An 18,826-nucleotide genomic window follows, 5' to 3' on the forward strand; every position below is an offset into this window, starting at 1 on the left:
TTCCCCAAGGTCTTCAATCAGGCACCTGGCCACTGCATCTCTTTTCCCAACACTCTGGGCCTGTGAGGAAATGCATTTTAGTGACAAGACTTATTTCTGCATTTTCATATTCTTGAATGAAACATTTAAATAAATGTACCTCATCAATTGTGCTCAGAAGAGGGCGCATCCTGGAGCCAGCATCTCCTCTTTGGCACGCATCAGCTGGAGCGAGTGGTGTTAGTGGACCCATCCAGTTTCAGCATCAAAGTCTCTTCCAGTGAAAGAGTTGTTATGTGTCGGAACTCCTCCTTGATCTAATAAAGAGCATCGGGGACAACACTCATTACTCACAACTCTGACAACAGTGAGTTGAAATGGAAAATAAATAAATGTAATGTTCTCACCTGAGCCTCATTGAATAAACCAGGCCATCTCTCCTTGAAGACACGTGGGCTGAGGGTCACCACCTCCACTCCACTACGAATTGTCTGCAGGATTTAAAATGTATAGGACTTAGGTGCCGTCTCTGAGGATGTTACACTTATATTCACATTTCTTACACTGAACATTACCAACAAAATAACACAATTAAACATTTTCATGTAGAAAAATCCTAAAATATATAACAATGAGCTTTGGCTCTGCTCCGTGGTAATCTATCCAGTCCTCACGATAATATACAGTAAGCTTAATGTAAACATAAGTCTATAGGCTATTGCTGCAGCTATACCTCAAAAAAGACAAATGAATCATAAATCATTATTACTGTGGCTTGGCAGAATATACGATGGTTATTTTTCACTAAGAGATAGTCGCGAGATAGTTGTCTCAGTATTTATCGTTTCATGCACGCTCATATGAACACAGACACACGAGGAAACTGACGGCCGACGTTAGATAGACTGAGAGAGATGCTACAGGCTAGCTTCAACTTAGTTAGCCTTGTGCATCATTTGAATGTGTCCCCCGCAAACCGTTACTGTACTCAATACTACTCAACCGGGTCAGAGTTCGTCATATTACTTGAACTGACATGTTATTTAATAAACGGCTACTGATTTTTGCAGTGTGCATCACCATTGGATACTGTGTGGAAAATAACATTGGACAAACACACCTTACGACGACCAACTTCAAAGGTTGATTAAACGAATGCCGCCTTCCGCGCGCTGTTCTTGTTAGTACTTAGCTAGCAAACAATAGCCTTCTCTGCTAAGCATGCACGATGCTAATGTGAAACACAACTTGGCTGGTTAACTTACATTAATATACAACTGTCGCCGTGACACTTAACTCATTTCAGACGGCATGCCGTCAACATGCACATTATTGCTGTAATAACAATTATTAACAATATGGAGCTAAACATCATAGTGCTTTACTCTTAGCTCCTATGTTAGCTACAGCTATCTAGCATCAGTGACCGACTTCCAGTGAGTAATAGATGAGAACAAACTTACATTCCTTGTCTAACAGTGAAGCAAGCAGACAACAAGTCTTGTGATGAACCTCAAAAAACGTGAACATTTATATGTAGGACATGATAGACAGTAGGGCTGTGCGATTATGGCAAAAATCATAATCACGATTATTTGGGTCAATAATTGATATCACGATTATTTTGACGATTATTCATTTACCATTTATTGAACTTTAAAACAAATAATATTGTACCAATAAACAAGAACAAATATGTTGGAGCGCACTTCCAAAACCATACTAAACATATATTATTAATATGATAAATACAAATAAATTGGACCAAAATAAATTAAATCAAATATGATGCAGTGCACTGTCACAACCTACTGAAAACTCCTTAACATATAGCCAACATGTTGGTAAAACATATTCAACATATTCCACTCAGGCTGGCCAACCGTCATGGTCCAGAAGTAACAGGAAATAAATGTTGAACTACAATTTAAGACCAAATAAAAAAATGTAGGCCACCATGGCAAATGCTGGTAGGGCTGCTCATGTCATCTCTTAAAGATTTTTTGCAAGAAACAACAGCCTGTTTACATGGTCTGGTTTCAGAGATGAGCGCAGACAGGTGACGATATTGCCACCTGTACTGAAGACCCTCAGCCACGCTCCGACACATGTGACGCCGGCCAATCACAAAGCTTTGATGCGTTCAAGTGCATTATTTTGGCACAGGAAGATTATGTTACAGGACATTAACGATAAAACAGAATATTGTTGTTCTATTTGTAGACACATCTTGCGATCGACTGGTTGGGCACCCCTGGGCTAGACCATAGGTCTGTTGTGGTAGCAAAGTAGTCAGCTGAAGCCACATCTCTCTCAACTTCCCCACGGCATTTGTCATATAGTGCAGGCAGCGCAGACCTGCTGAAATAATACCGAGACGGCATCGCGTAACGCTTGTCCAACGTGTTGACAAGTTGCTTAAAGCCCTGGTTGCTAACAGTGCTAACTGGGCACATATCTTTAGCGATGTGGAATGTAATGGCAAAGTACTTCCAAATAGTGGAAATAGTTGTACCCTTCTTTTTAACGAGTTGCTGCTCTTGTTCTGACATCTTCGCTCGCGCTGAACACTCACAACACATGTCACTCCCACGTGGCCGAGTGGGCTTTTAGGGAGGGGCGAAGCGCACCCAGCAAAATAATCGTATTTTGTCAATTATGCTGTTTTCATAATCGTCGCAAGCCATAATCGTAATCGCGATTAAAATACGATTAATTGCACAGCCCTAATAGACAGTAATATCTTACCTTCCAACATTTCCACACAGCAGGAGGAGGGAGGCGCGAAAGAGAACCGTTCCTCTGGCCTGCAGCCAAGAATCACCGCATGCGCAAAGGGGCAGTGTGGGCCTAATGTCTTCAAGTAGATTTGACCCAGATTGTTTGTGTTTCAGTTGGTACTGTCAGAAATTAGGTAGTGTAGGTAGAATGTACCCATTCAAATATACTAACAATGCTCACTTATATACCTTGAGTACAATTTAAATGATTTGCTTGGATAATATATACTACCCTCCAAAATCCTTTTTTATAGTGCAGGCTGAAGATCATGGATTGTAAAAAGGGCTTTTTGAAAGCCAAAAGACTGCTCCAAGAGAACTATGTGTAGTGTCCCGTCAATTATGTTAAATTGTGTCATGTTTGTGTTCGTCATGTTCATGTTAGTTTAGTTTATGTTCCACTTCCTGTTTTATTTTGTACTCACGTTGTCTCATTCCAGGTCCCTTTACTTCCTGCTCTGGTCCCTTTTCCCGCCATCGTCAGTGTCTGCCCCGCCCCTGATTGTTTCCACCTGTGCCCACTTACCTCATGTACATATTGTCCTGTCTCCCCTTGTTAGTTGTCGGTTCGTCTTGTTCGTTGTCCCAAGAAGCCAGATCCAAGCCATCGCTTAAGAGATTCAGTGTTGTGCCTTTTTCCCTCCATGAGAGCACGTTACTTTAGTCATTTTGTTATTTCCTCTAAAAGAGTGATTTTGTTTTTTGCAAGTAAAGATTATTTGTTCTTCAAACCTTTTTTGTCTCTGGGTTGTGCATTTGAGTCCTAAACTATTGAGTCAAGGTTCCTAACACTATGGACATCAACTCTTAATCGCAGCAGCTTGTTTGGACAACATGTTGAACTGGAATGCTATAAAGAGTGAAGATAGAAAAGCACTGCATTCTTCTGCGATCTGTCTTCGTGGATGTTGCAACACAATGGAAGAGGTTGAGTTTTTGGATGAAATGAATAGCACATCAAACATGAGAAATGTGATCATGAAACTCCCGTTTAAACGTAGGGAAAAGTGGAGAACAACTGCATATGCATATTATTAACACAATAAGACAAGAGCAAAGTTTCCAATATTGGTCGACTTCATTGAAAAGCATGCTCGCATTGTATCAGACCCCATGTTTGGAGACATACAGGATGTCATGCCAAAAAGGGATATTAAAGTGTACAAGTCACCCAGCAGTAAGCCTGCTCATGGTTATAAGGGAAGTAGCTTTGTTACTGTGACAAGCCCAGGAGTCAATGAAGAGCAGAAACCTTTCCAAAACATCAACTCAGACCATAAAGGCATTACTGTTCAGAAGCGCTGTGTACTTTGTGCAGGAGAACACACCTCTGAAACATGTCAGATGAACAAAACATCTCACAATGAAAAGATCGACTGCTCAAGGAATTTGTTTTGGCCGTCTAACGAAAGGACATCTAAGCAAAGACTGTCAGAAAAGAATGAAATGTGAAGTTTGTTCAATGAAACATCCAACAATATCTAAACATCTACAAGAAAAGGATTGAACAAAAAGACAGCTCTGATAAATCCACCCAAGCAGCTTCTGTAAGCATTAGTCTCTTTAGATGGCAGAAACCACACTGGGGCCGGTGGGCAACAAACCCTACCAATTATCCCAGTTCAAATCAAGTTGTCAAACTCGACCCAGACTGTGCAGACTTACGCATGTATGGATCAGGGAAGCACTGCACGTTTCTGTACTGAAGCCCTTCAACAACATGTGCATGCCAAAGCCAAGAGAACAAGATCCTCTTAAAAACAATGGGTCAGGAGAAAGTGACACTTCCTTTGTCAAAGGTCTTGAAGTGAGTTGCATCGAAGGCAATGATTTTTATCAGCTGCCTAAAGTCTACACACAAGAGGAAAGTCCTGCTGGAAAAGAGCACATTCCCAAGAGACCATCAATCAATGGAAATATCTAAGAGAGATTAAGTGGCCTGAACTGGATTGTGAAATCGGGTCGCTTATAGGAACAAATGCACCAAAGCTAATGGAGCCGTGGAAAATAATAAACAGTCCAAATGGAGGACCCTTTGCTGTGAAGACAGTCCTAGGTTGGGCTGTGAATGGACTGAATCAGGAAACCACTGAATCTGAGGATACTTTATGTTGTTAATGGGATATCAGTGACAGATTTAGGTGAGCTGCTGGAGCAGCAATACAATCATGACTTTCCAGAGAAAGGTTGTGATGAGAAGAAAGAGATGTCAGTTGAAGACAAGCCATTTTTAAAGATCATGTCAGATTCAGCTCAAATCAAAGATGGACATTATCAGCTTGGACTTCCATTCAAACAGAAGAATATCATGATGCCAAACAATCGCAAACTTGCAGAGCAGAGAATCATTAAAAAGGAAATTCAAAAGGAACAAAGTTTTCCATGATGAATATAAAACATTCTTGGAGGCTGTGAGAGCAAAAGGTCGCACTCAGCTACTGCCCCAAGAGCAGCTCAACCCTGAGAGTGGAAAGGTGTGGTACATACCACATCATGGGGTTCAGCACCCAAAGAAGGGCAAGATTCGTGTAGTGTTCGATTGTTCCGCATCTTATCAAGGATATTCATTAAATGACTTATTCAGGGTCCCAGTCTTCCCATCACGCTACTTGGTGTGCTCATTCCATTCAGACAAGAACAGATAGCTTTAATGGCTGATGTCGGATGTACCATCAGGTCAAGGTGGCTCCTGCCAATCAAGATTTCGCTTTCTTTGGTGGCCAGGAGGAGATGTCAGTTTACCTCTCGCCGAGTACAGGATGACAGTACATCTATTTGGTGCCACTTCATCAGCAAGTTGTGCAACCTATGCTCTCGCTAAAACCGCTGAAGACAACATCTCTACATCTCTCATCTCTACATCTCTACATCTCTACATCTCTACATCTCTCATCTCTACATCTCTACATCTCTACATCTCTCATCTCTCATCTCTACATCTCTACATCTCTCATCTCTACATCTCTACATCTCTCATCTCTACATCTCTCATCTCTCATCTCTACATCTCTCATCTCTCATCTCTCATCTCTACATCTCTCATCTCTACATCTCTCATCTCTCATCTCTTACATCTCTCATCTCTACATCTCTCATCTCTACATCTGTCATCTCTCATCTCTACATCTCTCATCTCTACATCTCTCATCTCTCATCTCTCATCTCTACATCTCTCATCTCTCATCTCTACATCTCTACATCTCTCATCTCTACATCTCTACATCTCTACATCTCTACATCTCTACATCTCTACATCTCTCATCTCTATCTCTCATCTCTCATCTCTCATCTCTACATCTCTCATCTCTACATCTCTCATCTCTACTCTCTCATCTCTCATCTCTACATCTCTCATCTCTCATCTCTACATCTCTACATCTCTCATCTCTACATCTCTCATCTCTCATCTCTACATCTCTCATCTCTCATCTCTACATCTCTCATCTCTCATCTCTCATCTCTACATCTCTACATCTCTCATCTCTCTCTTACATCTCTCATCTCTACATCTCTCATCTCTACATCTCTACATCTCTACATCTCTCATCTCTACATCTCTCATCTCTCATCTCTACATCTCTCATCTCTCATCTCTACATCTCTCATCTCTCATCTCTCATCTCTACATCTCTCATCTCTACATCTCTACATCTCTCATCTCTCATCTCTCATCTCTCATCTCTACATCTCTCATCTCTACATCTCTCATCTCTATCTCTCATCTCTACATCTCTCATCTCTCATCTCTACATCTCTCATCTCTCATCTCTCATCTCTACATCTCTCATCTCTCATCTCTACATCTCTCATCTCTACATCTCTCATCTCTACATCTCTCATCTCTCATCTCTCATCTCTCATCTCTCATCTCTCTCTACATCTCTCTCTACATCTCTCATCTCTCTCTCTACATCTCTCACTACATCTCTCTCTACATCTCTCTCTACATCTCTCATCTCTCTCTCTACATCTCTCATCTCTCTACATCTCTCATCTCTACATCTCTTCATCTCTCATCTCTACATCTCTACATCTCTCTCTCTACATCTCTCATCTCTCATCTCTACATCTCTCATCTCTACATCTCTCATCTCTACATCTCTCTCTACATCTCTCTCTACATCTCTCACTACATCTCTCTCTACATCTCTCTCTACATCTCTCTCTACATCTCTCACTACATCTCTCTCTACATCTCTCATCTCTCATCTCTCATCTCTCATCTCTACATCTCTCATCTCTCATCTCTACAGCTCTCACCTCATCTCTACATCTCTCATCTCTCATCTCTACATCGCTCATCTCTCCATCTCTACATCTACATCTCTCCTTCTCTCATCTCTCATCTCTACATCTCTACATCTCTACATCTCTCATCTCTACATCTCTCATCTCTCATCTCTACATCTCTACATCTCTCATCTCTACATCTCTTCATCTCTTCATCTCTACATCTCTACATCTCTTCATCTCTACATCTCAATGCAAAACAATATATTTGGTGCAGAAATATATGGTTGGGTGGGAGGTGGCGAGAGAGAGTGGGTTTGAGGTAGCGAGAGAGGATGGAAGGAGGTAGCGAGAGAGGGTGGGTTTGAGGTAGCGAGAGAGGTTGGGTTTGAGGTAGCGAGAGAGGTCGGAAGGAGGTAGCGAGAGAGGATGGGTTTGAGGTAGCGAGAGAGGGTGGGTTTGAGGTAGCGAGAGAGGATGGAAGGAGGTAGCGAGAGAGGATGGGTTTGAGGTAGCGAGAGAGGATGGAAGGAGGTAGCGAGAGAGGATGGGTTTGAGGTAGCGAGAGAGGGTGGGTTTGAGGTAGCGAGAGAGGATGGAAGGAGGTAGCGAGAGAGGGTGGGTTTGAGGTAGCGAGAGAGGGTGGGTTTGAGGTAGCGAGAGAGGATGGAAGGAGGTAGCGAGAGAGGATGGGTTTGAGGTAGCGAGAGAGGGTGGGTAGGTGGGTATTGTTCATAGTTAATGAGGACTGTCAAGACAGGTGGAGTATGAGGTATCCTTTTCTGTGTTTTGCTCCCTCCTCTAAAAGGGTTTGGGACCATAGAAGATTGCAGTAGCCGCAATACCACTCACTGTGTTAATGCCTGTCGTCTGGGGTGCAATTGCCTAAATTCTGTCCATGCCGTCCGTGCAGCGAAGTCGTTTCCTCAGGAAGGTTAGACCATAGAGCTAGAACACACCTAGTGCTCTGTCTCTATGGAGATAGAACGCACCCAGTGCTCTATCTCTATGGAGACACCCAGTGCTCTATCTCTATGGAGACACCCAGGGCTCTATCTCTATGGAGACACCCAGTGGAGACACCCAGTTATATATCTCTATGGACACACCCAGTGCTCTATATTGATTGAGATAGAACACACCCAGTCGCTATCTCTATGAAGACACACAGTTCTCTATCTCTATGAAGACACACCCAGGGCTCTATCTCTATGGACACACACAGTTATCTATATCTATGGAGACACCCAGTTCTCTATGGAGACACACAGTTCTCTATCGCTATGGAGATAGAATACACCTAGTGCTTGAGACCATGTGGGAGGGTCTTGCAGAGTGGGCGAGTTCAGTATTTGCTGTGCGCTTTAATTTAAAAGTATTGTTATATGTTGCCTATTCCTGGATGTATGTGTGTAGATATGTCCTATTTGTGTTTGAATAGTGTGAGGAGGGAGTACAGGTGAAGGAGGGGAACTTCCATATGTTTTCACTTTGGTTAGTGAGGTGTATGGATTGGAGTGCCTGTTTTAGCATTACTTTTTTTTTGCTCAGTTGAAGTGTCTCTTGTTTATTAGTGCCTTAAGTCTAGTCCTGTGTGAGGTGGTACTTCAACTTAATGGATGCCTCAAGGGCCTGAATGGCATTTGTAAGCCTATAAACCTACTTATTTTTGGACAAATGGTCTGGAGGTTACTCAAAATGTGTTAGCCTAAACCAGTTTTTAATAGAGGGTGATTTAAATCCATTGTGCATCTGAATACCAGTCGCGCAATCAATGCAAATGCAGTTGAAAGTCCCAAAGATTGGTAAATCAGGGGGTAAATTGAAACTTGTATAGACCCCCCAAAATAGGGCTCCTTATTGTAATCAATGTGGGTTTTATATTTAGCTGGAAAGTAAGATGCAGCCATAAGAATCAAACGCAACGGGGTGTAGTAGAACGAAAAGGACCGTCGTTCACGAGCATTACAATGACGAGGAGTCGAGAGAGACTGAAGAAGGGCAGAAGGACACTACTCTGCTCAGAAACCTTTGCGTTGGGTTTCTGACGGAGCATGCACCAGCAGAGCCAATGTGCAGGAATTGCAGGTAATACATCCAGTTTTATCTAGTCATTGGTTTGTTTGGATACCAGAACACAAGATGAAAGTAACCTTAAATTGAGATGGTTTAAAATGCTATTTTGTTTTAGAACGTAATAAAACAAAGTCAGCGTAGATTATTGGATGAAGCCTGTGTAGATTTCCAGAATAAAGTCAAATATGAATAGGCTATGACCAGGCCATTCAATGTTGCAGGCTTCTATGGAGAGCCAAGAGGCCAACTGTGACAATAGTCTCAGAATTTTTGCTTAAAATATACAACAGATTGTAATTATATTTAAAATATTACCACCCCCTTTATCCCCCACCCTTACAAACAAAACAAAACAGTGACGTCACGGATCAGCCAACCATTCAGACAGTAGTCTCGCGATGCCAGACCCATCTTCACACACTTGGTAGCACTGTACTTTAATCAGACAGTTATCAAGGTACCATATATGTTGAGTGGAGACGGCCGAAAACACTCGGTTTGTTACGAATTAGCTGGAGTTAAATAGCCTATTTTTTTTACCGGAATTCCGTTAACCCAGAGCCATATAATAGAAGAGTTACGCCAACGGAAGTCCAAAAACGGTTATCGTCACGTGGTTCATGTAGACGAGGATCGTTCCCCGGAAGTTCATGGCGGGCAATGTGAATGCATTGATAACAGGAGATAGAACTACGATTTTTGGTAATTATTAGTGAATAAAGGTTTTGATTTGCAATATTTATACAACAAATCGATATGTGTATGTATTTACATCAATATGTTTTAAAAAATAAAATAGAATTTGCTAATATTAAGTGATAATATTAGGATTAGTGTGAACAACTAGTTTACATGTTAGGCTAACAGTGACTTGGTTAAAGAGCCTGTTGCTGTTTATTTATAGCTTTGAATTCTTTAAAACCAATATTATCTTCTTAAACTTGTATGGTAGTCAAGAGCATCACTTTCTAATGTTTATTGATATATTTAGAGGGAGGGGATCTAAAGTAATGCTTTAAAATTCAGATTAGATTAATGTCTACCATTTTCTTAAAGTCATGGTAGTTTCAGTAACCATGGTAACTGAGGACACGAGTTATCTAAATGACTAATGTCATCTTTATGGCTTTCAGAAAGGACAGGAGACCGACAGGTGACTATCAAAGGACTAGCAGCAGCATGATGATGATGATGATGATGATGATGATGATGATGATGATGATGATGTTATGTGTTTTAGGAACATCCATTGCAAATACATGGAATTCAATAAACATTGAATAGCATATCATACAGTTTGTCTGTGCCTTTTCCTCCGTGTTGTCCTGGTTTGCTGTGCTGCCTCCTAGTCTCCACCATGGTGTGCTGTGCTGCCTCCTAGTCGCCACCATGGTGTGCTGTGCTGCCTCCTAGTCGCCACCATGGTGTGCTGTGCTGCCTCCTAGTCTCCACCATGGTGTGCTGTGCTGCCTCCTAGTCTCCACCATGGTGTGCTGTGCTGCCTCCTAGTCGCCACCATGGTGTGCTGTGCTGCCTCCTAGTCTCCACCATGGTGTGCTGTGCTGCCTCCTAGTCTCCACCATGGTGTGCTGTGCTGCCTCCTAGTCTCCACCATGGTGTGCTGTGCTGCCTCCTAGTCTCCACCATGGTGTGGCTGTGCTGCCTCCTAGTCGCCACCATGGTTGCTGTGCCTGGCCTCCTAGTCGCCACCATGGTGTGCTGTGCTGCCTCCTAGTCTCCACCATGGTGTGCTGTGCTGCCTCCTAGTCTCCACCATGGTGTGCTGTGCTGCCTCCTAGTCTCCACCATGGTGTGCTGTGCTGCCTCCTAGTCTCCACCATGGTTTGCTGTGCTGCCTCCTAGTCTCCACCATGGTTTGCTGTGCTGCCTCCTAGTCGACACCATGGTTTGCTGTGCTGCCTCCTAGTCGCCACCATGGTTTGCTGTGCTGCCTCCTAGTCGCCACCATGGTTTGCTGTGCTGCCTCCTAGTCGCCACCATGGTGTGCTGTGCTGCCTCCTAGTCGCCACCATGGTGTGCTGTGCTGCCTGGGGATGCTCCAATCGCTCAGAGAAAGGTGTACGAATGTACGGCTTCCCCACTGACACAGAGCGGAGGAAGCAGGAGCAATTTCACGACCAACAGCAACAAAATATGTGATTTATATACAAACACTGCATTTGCACTTTTTCACAAAACGAAAACCACACCATTGGGAAAGCTTAATGTTTTGTTTAATACAAAAAACAGGGAAAGGCTTGAAAAACACTGAGAGTTGAGACTCAGGGTGCAGGGTGAGGGTCTCAGTGCAGGTATTCAGGCTCCATTGAATCCCCCTCTGGTTCTTGTGCTGAAAGAGGGAGTAACAGACAGGAGAAAGGGTTATACACACCTATATAGCACACCTATTGGATGGGAAATTGCCTTGGGGAGATAAGGTGTGGTCTTTGTTCCCAACTGAAGTTATGGAACTTTATTATTTGTGAGTTTAACAAAGTATGACAAATGGCATCAGTAACAGATGTGATATGAATTTCTATAAAGTTGTCTCACATTCTTGGTCATATTGTATATACAGTATGTAATGAGTATAACATGTCCAGTAAGTATAAAGTGTTTCCTAATACTGTGTATTCAACCACTATGGAATATGTATGTGGGCAGACAAAACTGAGTTGTTCTGTGTGTGAAGTAACCTCAAGTCACTCCGCAGGCACATTTTGATGCAGACCAGTTTGTCAAGACAAAAAAGGGCAAGACTAGGCTGAGAGCAGAGGCTATACCCACCATCTTCGTGCATCGCCCTGTGGTCAAAAAGAGAAGGGCCCCTGCACCACGATTCACCCCGGGACCTGTATCTACAAAGCCCATAGCTCATGATCACAGCGATAGTGTGAAAGGTGACACAGGTATAATAAGTATGAACTCTTAGTAACAAAAGTAATATTTCTTATTTTTAAGTGGTATAATATTTTAAATGTTCGAACATTTACAGTGCCATGTCTTCTACTTACATTAGTCTCAAAGATTGAGGGAAGAAGGGAAGGGATCACTGCCCTCCACCTGCCAGAGGAGCGCAAACAACAAAAACAAGCAAGGTGTCCCGTCATGTACCTGGAAGTTTGGGTTGGCAAAATGGAGTAAGAGAGGGACTTGAAAAACCTTGGTGGCTCTCTACTCCTGTTGTTACAGTTGTCTTGGTTACAGCTCTCAAGTTTTTTTTTGTGCCATTTCCACATCTTTAGAAAATATGAAAAAATGGAAGTGAAATCAACCTCTTCTCTGGAGAACAAACTTTGATTTCTCTGTCTTGTGAGTTTGCAGTCTTGCAGTTTTGCTCCTCCACCTGTAACATCACTGCCCCTCCACCTGCCATACAGTAGGTTACTAACAAGATTACTGATATAATACAGTGATATAATACATGTTTAGTATGCTTACTTATATAAAACAGTAGTATTAAACTTACCTTGTGTGTTCACTCTCACTTAAGTCCCTCTCCCTTTGCCATCAATCCAAAATCAGCTGAGCTGCAACATTATACACACAGGTAATAATCAACATAATCACAAGGACACAATATGGCTCTGCTAAAAACACTCACTCTTACACGCACCAAAGTTATATTTATCTAATATTTAACTCCCTCCACCCCCGCATACAATCCCGTTTAGAAGCCCCTCTTCTCTAATTCAACAACGTTGGACCAAATAGACATTAAGAGAACGGAATTTACAATTAAAAGGCTGTTCAACGTGTGTTGCTAACTTGCTTCGGTATCCTAGCTTGATCTGTTATCTGTAAACGTTCCCTAAATCTACTAATTTAGGGATAATCCACTGACATCCTTTAATACACATGTTCAATTGAATCAGATGCACTGATAATATCCGCAATATAAATCTTTAAACTTCTTCTTACCTTTAAAAGTCCGTCACGAACGGTCTATTATGCTGCAACTCCACAGCTCTGCTAGCCTTGGCGCTAACTTCCGGGGAACGATTGAGAGGCTCCACGATCCGCCATTGCTGTAAAAAAGTGGTCCATTGGAGTGAACGGAGATGTCATAACTCTTCTATTATATGGCTCTGCGTTAACCTACTCTTCAAGAACTTCAAGAACAAAAATGGATAGCAGGAAAAGCCTGGTTTATACTTCTCCGCGAGCGCGTTAGCGAACGGAAATGTTCATTTGGTGCTGATGTTCGCACAGTGGTTTGCCATCAGGGATGCAAACTTGTCACCTTTCGGCAAAATTCGCCGTTTTGAATCCAAAATAGGTCGTTTGTGTGATTTATGTAGATCTGCAATAAAAATATTTTTGGGGTATGGGGGGATCTGGGACCCGGAGTAATCTGCGGCCAACAATCAGGAGAGATATTTGATAGTTGGTGCTTGAGAAGACTAAACATGTATCTGCAATTGACATGAATGGAAACGAGTAATAAAGTATATTCATTACTCGTTATTCTCTACTAATAGTTCATTAAAGACTGTATATTATGGCTATTTTGCACATCCCTTTCAAGATTTTCAAAGGTGTATTGACATATCATATACACAACTACGGTGTAGTTATGCAATGAATTAAACACTTGGGTCACAGGTTCCTCAACAGTGCATTACAAGACATCTATCAATATGTGTGAACCTCCACCATTAAACTGTCATATTCTGCACATTTCTTATTCTATCTACATACATACGAGTATAATTCATATGTATAATATCAGTTAAAATAAGTGCTTCAACATAGTTAACATTGCAGGAAAGCAATATATTAGACGTTAAGTACTTTGTCAGGCTTAATATTTATCTGTAGATAGATACCCCCAACGTTTTTTTCTTATTTAAAAGAAGACCTTAATCTGTTATTTAATGTTTAAATAAAGGTTAATTCGTTTTTCTGTTTTACACCTCCTCCTATTAATATCTTTGTACATGCTGCACTAAACTGTTTTATTGTAGAGATCACTTTATAGTATCTTCTTGATTTTTTATATTCTATATTTCTATTTTTATACTTTCCCCCTATGAAAGTATGTACTCTTAATATTTTTTTAATCAAACTATAATTCAATAACGTGCTTTAACCACTAGATGCACACAAGGTACACAAATGTTTTCCGGATTTCATATCATATAAACACCAAATCCCAGCATGCATTGCGGCTAAAACATCCAATAAGCGAGCTTAAAACCATAGCTGAGGATCTTGGGTAATGCCTATGTCCGGTTATTTTTATTTTGAAATTCAGTCCCTGATGGACGCCAAAAAAGCCCGAGATTATGGAATTAAACCAATAAATAAAATCAAGGATAATTGTGTGTTATTGGTGAGTAAATAACAGTGTGTTATTTTGAAAAGAATAACAAATTAGAAGGAAACAAATATTTAAAAAATACAGATTTCAGTATTCTGAGGCTCTGAGCCCCATTTAGTTTCCTCACAGACGGCAACAAAAGTCCGAAATTATACGATTTAAAATAAAAGCAATAATTGTGGCTTGATATTGAGTAAGAACATGTTTTTATGAACCACACAGCTTCAGGTCTTCCTCGACCCGACCGGAGAAAAAGACGTGCTGCAGGCAGTAGAAATACATTGCTTTTAAAATCGTGCTGTGCAACACGAAAAAAAATCGTGCTGTGCAACACGAAAAAAAGGGGCAAATCGTGTTGGGGAACACAAATCAATAGATTAAAAATCGTGTTGGTGAACACGAAATGCCGTGAGACTGGGTTGTAATGTTTTGGTTTATGAGTTCACCACACTGATGTAGCCAGAAACATTAGGATGCTAAGTGAATGGGAAAGTGTGTCTCAAACTTTTTACTGGAGCTGTATGTATTTAGGTTTACCACCACATTAAGACTTGTTTTATTCTGTGAATGCACGTCCAGCTCCTCCACTGCAGTATCAAAAAGGTTATTGCGTTTAGACAGTAACCTTTCCCTAGCCTGTAAGCACATGAGAACAGTCGCAGCTGCCTGTAATGAAGGCAAACAGTGTATCACATTGTTTCCTGCAGCTTAATCTGTGATTCTTACAGAGGTGGTGGTGTGTGCAGCAGCAGCACAGGTAACGGTCCAAGACAGGAGAAAACAGGTTGGTAGAAAACGAGTTGTAAAGCAAAGTTATTTATATTTACCTTTGCAAGACGACTATGTGCCTTTTTCAAAAATACACTACATCTTGATATGGTTACATTGTTTTGATTGCAGTGGTATATGGAACTGGACAGTTCTGTTTTAAGGTTGTGGAGAGCAGTGTGAGGAGAGGTTGACACTGAGTGGTCCTGTGAGTCAGGAACAACTGGTACATAAAAAACAATGACAGTTTTAAGAATAGCACACTTCTACTTCATACTAGCCCAAGGAAGCCCCACAGGTGTGCTCAATTTAAAAAAGAGTGTGTGCATGCGATTGCAGTGATGAAAGTGAAACATGCGTAGAGGGTACATTTGAAAGCAAACTAAGTGTAGTAAAAGTATGCCATATTCAAATCAACCAATGTGTTTTGCAGATGTGTAAAGTAGAATATGTATTGCATAATTTCCTTAAATCTTGTTTGTGTTATAAGTTAATGAAAGCAGGCTTTAGGTTTCTGCAACAGTATTCTGATATACATTTCATATTTACAGGCTGGAAATGAATACTTGCACATGGTCAAGGACCTTGCAGAGATGAGGTATGAATTCAGTTGCATAGCGTTGTCTTGTTAATTTGCATCTGAACAGTTAACTTGAGTTTTGACACCACACAGGGAAAGAGCATTACATCGTTGAATCTCCACTTGACTCCAGCTTGGCTGTTTGACCTGCCCATATTGTTACATTGCATGGGTTTTGTATAATCTGTCGGTCATGTTCCCATACACCACCACATTCACTGAAATAATTCTGTTCAGACTGCAATGTTTCTTTTGGTTTACCAGATGTGTCTGAGAGGATCATCCCAGGGCCTGCAAAGACTACATTTTCAGACAAATAGCTTTTTAGTACTTTACATATAATTGTACCATCTCATGAATGTTTTTTTCTCTGGCCTTTTTTAACAGGCATGATGGACTGGAAGGGTTGCCAGGCAGTATTGGGCTTGAACGCAGGGTGCCATTTTGTGTTAGCGGACAGAAACCGAGATATTACTCGAACATTTCCTGGGACAGTGCCCTGACAGCCAGCACCCAGATTACATTTCTTTAGTTGGACCTTCTTTTTATTTGTGACGCCCCTCACATTTATGTTACAGCCAGTGGGGTAGTGGGGATTTTTTTACTGGGGGGACGCTATTTTAATTAGGTCATCCCAAACAATGCCACACAAGTGCGCATGCGCGCAGTGCACTCACAAAACGGGCAGACAGGTCCACAGAAACTACCGGTATGCTTAGTCCTACTTTAGTTACTGTACTGCAAAAAGCAGACGGCGCTGCGCTCGACACACACAGACTCAAAACCATGGACACACTGGCACATACGTTACATAAACAATGTATAGGCCTAAATTGCATAAGCTACAGTATTGCAACTAAGCAGACAGTGCTGCTTCTCTCTCTCTCTCTCTCTCTCTCTCTCTCTCTCTCTCTCTCTCTCTGCTCTCTCCTCTCTCGCTCTCTCTCTCTCTCTCTCTCTCTCTCTCTCTCTCTCTCTCTCTCTCTCCACTTTCAAAATCTATTTAAAACTCATAACAAACAAACAAAATGTCCAAAGTTGTCCTGAAATTAACTTATTAAATAAACAAAACGAAAAATATAGCCATACTTATGCAAATAACATTGAATCTGGACTTGACATTATTCTGATTAGTCCTAGCCTACATTGCAAATAAGCAGACAGCGCTGCTTTTCACACACACACACACACACACACACACACACACACACACACACACACACACACACACACACACACACACACACACACACACACACACACACACACACACACACACACACACCACACACACACACACACACACCTTGGGTTTTGAAGACTGATAAATCCGAAATGGATGAACAAACTTTGCAGCCCAGTTTCCCAGCTTTGCAGTCTATCCACGGGTATGCCTCTTGTTTCCTCCGCCACATCTCCTCCGTCCATACCTCTGGGAAAGGTGAGCTTGAGCTAGCCAGGGGAACGTTGCTAGCGCAGCTAACGTGCACGTTAGCTAGCATTATCCACGTCTTTAGGCAGCTCTTCTGATGATGTAGTACTCGCAGCTTCACTTGTAGCTTCGGTGCTGCTAGCCTCTTTCTTCTTGTGAATTATATTCTTTTTAGAAAATAAGTCAAGTAAAAAACGTTTTCCTTCCATTATAGAGCTTTTTCGTTAGCGTTCTTGAGGGAAAGAGCTGCCGCAAAATCGACGGGCGCGGCGAGCTGGCTCACTGTGGGTGTGTCAGTGACTATGGTCAGTGACCGCAGGGTCAGTATGAATCATACTTTTTTAAGGAAATCGTTTTTATTTTTTATTTTAATTACTGTGAAATGTATTATGTTTTTGTCATTATTACAACAAATACAAACTTGCAACTGATAAGACTGGCAATGATTTTATATGTATTAGACTATTACAAAAAAGATCATGCTCCAAATAAGTGGGGATACGGCGTACCCCCAAGTCCAACGCCCACTACACCACTGCCTCTAACCAATTCAGGCTCCAGTGGGGACCTTTCTCCCTGCGTGCCTCTCCACCTCTGTTTCCTACTTCTTACTTGCTACCCTTTTCCCTCACCCTATCCAAAGGGAGTGCATGTATGTAGACACGTTAGTCTAGCTGCTATAGGCTTGGACTGTTGGGGGGGGACCTTACTCCGTCTTTCTGGCTGTTTGTACCTGTGTACTCTCATGTTCCGATTAACCCAGTTTCCCCCAAATCTCTTTTCGAGTTAGTCGAGGCTAATCATGTTGCTGTGGTCGTGTGTCCTGGATCCTCTATCCTGAGTCCTGGATCCTCTATCCTGAGCACTGGATCTGAGTCCTGGACTTCGAGTCGTGGCTGAACCTGTCTCTGCGGTCCTGCCAGACTCTCACCATACTACTTCCCTGATGGCTCCCACAGGATTGTTGATATCCTCGTGGATTCATCTTCTTATTACAGACACATGCATTTCCTAACATTTGGACTACCTATGCTGTAATAACTGTTGAAGGGCAAGGCTATGGTAACGGTATTGGATCACTACACACAAGATGCATGATGAGAAAAAGACTGAGAACAGGTGATAGGCTCTGATTTAGCACCACCATCAGGCCTTTTCACTTCCATTTCCGTTTTGTTGTCCGAACGTTCCATTCAAAAATGTTATTAAAAAGGCCTGTTCACCATGAAAGATGACTATTGAGATCTATTGTCAGGAATGTTAGTGTTATATCAAATAGTGAATTCTACTGCAGCAGAATGTTGCACGTCTGCACAGTGTTATATGTTCACCACTCAGTGTCAGTAAATATTGTGCAGTTAGTATTGGACCAAAAAAAAAGCGCTGCTCTTGTGCTTGCTGTACATTATAGATGCAAGCTATTACATTTTTTATAATGCTACCGAACTTGCTGCTGCTAGCTACAGTACAGTACAGGTTGATTAAACGGTTCGCTCGTCACGCAAGGTATCACATGACATGAAAGAGAGCAAGGTCATTGGACAGACAAATTACAAACATAATTTAGGTTGCTTGGTTACTTTGAAGACTGCGTGAACCGGTCAATGCCATTGGGGCTCCAAAATAAAAACATATATAAACATATATATATATATAAA

The 18,826-nt window shown here is 41.7% G+C and overlaps 1 protein-coding gene and 1 long non-coding RNA gene across 2 annotated transcripts in view; both read left to right on the top strand.

Annotated features, from left to right (window-relative positions):
- LOC117552829 (zinc finger protein 91-like) overlaps window positions 1-18,826 on the top strand; it is a 67,485-nt gene that overhangs the window by 24,239 nt on the left and 24,420 nt on the right.
- LOC117552830 lies at window positions 14,749-16,440 on the top strand. Its single transcript, XR_004570038.1, has 3 exons — window positions 14,749-15,382; window positions 15,708-15,754; window positions 16,124-16,440. It is a non-coding gene; the product is annotated as an uncharacterized LOC117552830 (long non-coding RNA).

This window comes from Gymnodraco acuticeps, unplaced genomic scaffold (assembly GCF_902827175.1).
Source record: "Gymnodraco acuticeps unplaced genomic scaffold, fGymAcu1.1, whole genome shotgun sequence".
In the NCBI taxonomy this organism is placed as follows: Eukaryota; Metazoa; Chordata; class Actinopteri; order Perciformes; family Bathydraconidae; genus Gymnodraco; species Gymnodraco acuticeps.